This window comes from Lucilia cuprina, chromosome 6 (assembly GCF_022045245.1).
Source record: "Lucilia cuprina isolate Lc7/37 chromosome 6, ASM2204524v1, whole genome shotgun sequence".
Taxonomy (NCBI): Eukaryota; Metazoa; Arthropoda; class Insecta; order Diptera; family Calliphoridae; genus Lucilia; species Lucilia cuprina.
In genome coordinates, this window is record NC_060954.1 from 15,198,863 (window position 1) to 15,201,178 (window position 2,316).

At 30.0% G+C, this 2,316-nt stretch overlaps 1 long non-coding RNA gene across 1 annotated transcript in view; it reads left to right on the forward strand.

Annotated features, from left to right (window-relative positions):
- The first annotated feature begins 1,268 nt into the window (after positions 1-1,268).
- Positions 1,269-2,316, forward strand: part of LOC124420949 — a 40,398-nt gene continuing 39,350 nt past the window's right edge. Inside the window, exon 1 of the long non-coding RNA XR_006941451.1 lies at positions 1,269-1,444. This is a non-coding gene — a long non-coding RNA (uncharacterized LOC124420949). The remainder of the gene's footprint in view (positions 1,445-2,316) is intronic.

Below are 2,316 nucleotides of genomic sequence, written 5' to 3' on the forward strand. Positions count from 1 at the left end.
ATAGACTGTTCTATAGTCCTGACTATAGACTGTTCTATAGTCTTGACTATAGACTGTTCTATAGTCCTGACTATAGACTGTTCTATAGTCCTGACTATAGACTGTTCTTTATTCCTGACTATAGACTGTTCTATATTCCTGACTACAGACTGTTCTATAGTCCTGACTATAGACTGTTCTATAGTCCTAAAACGTTTTAGAGTCCCACCTATAGACTGATTATATTAGACTGATCAATAATTCTAATAGTTCAGACTATAATCTGTCTTATAGTCCCGACTATAGACATTTCTATTTTCCAACTTATAGACTGTAGTCTTGATTATCGAGTGTTCTATTGTCCAGACTTTAAACTAATCTATACCCCAGACTAGAAGTTTATGTTAAAAATATTTCTATAGTTCAGGATCTAATCATATTATGATTACTACAAGCTTTTACTTTGCATCCGGTTGGCAACTTTAGTTGAAACCCTAGTAAGGAGTATTTTATTTGTGTTTTGTTTTCTTTTGCAAGAAATATTTATATTTATAGTTTATATTTCAATATTGATTTGTATGTAACTCAAAATCATTTTCGTGCACTTAAGGAATTTCGTCTTTCATATTAGCAATAACAAAAACAACAACAATGGCATTAACATTAAAATTACAACAACATTTAGTTTTACTGTCATTGCAAGGTAGCATTGACATGTTTATAAGGTTGCTTTTGAATACTGAAGGAATGTTTGGTATGAATGTTGAAGCAAATATCTGTGTTTGTCGGTTTAAGTATCCATCTCACAGACATTTTTGGTTGAGGTAAGAGTATTAAATAGCAACCATGTTTGAAAGTATAATAAACTATGACTATGAATTTACTATGAAAAACATCTCAACTTGTATGGAAATCAGTGGTTAACACTATGAGAAAGTTTGATTTTTTATATCCTCTAAGGAAATTATATTATGATTTATTTTAAAATTCTAGATTACTACTTTGGTTCCCTAATAGGTTTTCTAAATCTATCGGTTTGCTGTCGGTTCTTGTTGTTTATAGGTGACGACCAATGATCTACTACACACAGTTTCGTCTATGTTTGCTATAGACTGACTATATTACTAATGATTATCATTTTACTTTTGCTGCTTACTTGTTTAAATGTTGGTATTAAATTTCCGAATACAAGTAGGCACATATTGTTTTCATTGTCAATTTGAGGTTTCTACATTTCGTACTTGTACTATTGTATAGATTTAATTTGTAGCAAAATTTGTTTGTGAATGGAGGAAAGGTATCGGTGGTTGTTTATAGCAGCAACGATGTGAAGCGAGATTTAAAGTTAAAACGAAAATTTAAAAATTCTTTCCAAATACATAAAAGAAATCTGTTTAAATTCTCAAAAACTAATTACTTTTCCATATAACTGACATTTCGAAGCTAGTGTAAACATTATGCACATGTAAGTTACTTTTATTTATTTTGTAAACAATACTTTGATATGCAAATTTAATTTTTTTCCATTTTCTGTTCCAAAACAAAATGTTTTATTTTGTTGCATCGCACGTTCCCTCCGTTTAACAACTTGACATTCAACGATTTGTAGTTAATCTTTGAATGTGGTTTAAACGAAACCAAGAAATATGATCACACAAAATATTGAACCTCCCGTATTTTACATTTTTCTTTTCATTGGTTTGATTTTCTTATGGTATCCGTTTAATATTGAATACAATCGTTTAAATTTATTTATATGAAATGAGTATCTTTTTTTTTTTTTAAGCGGCAATATAGAATATTAACTGTCGTCTATAAATAAAGTGACTTGCTTTAAAGACTTTTTGCCGAAAATATAATTAAAAACGCCCACTTTTAAATCATAAATCAATAGCCGGAGCATTAAATAACACCAACTATCATTTACACTCAAATTTACCGCATGCCAAAACAACATTAATATAGTTTTCTCCTTTTTGTACCCTACACCACTATAGTGGCGAGGGTATTAGCGTTTGTGTTGATATTTGTAACACTCAAAAATATTGCTCTTACATCCACCTTAAAGTATACCAATTTTCTAAGAATCACTTTCCTAAACTATGACCTTCTGTCTGTCAATATAAAGCTAGTGCACAATCTAAAAATTTTCATTATAATATGATCACTGGTGTCTTATGGTCGATCATGAAATGCAACTGACTATACATTATTACAGTGTAGCTAAATTTTACTATAGACTAGACTATAGACTAGACTATAGACGAGACTATAGACTAGACTATAGACTAGACTATAGACTAGACTATAGACTAGACTATAGACTAGACTATAGAC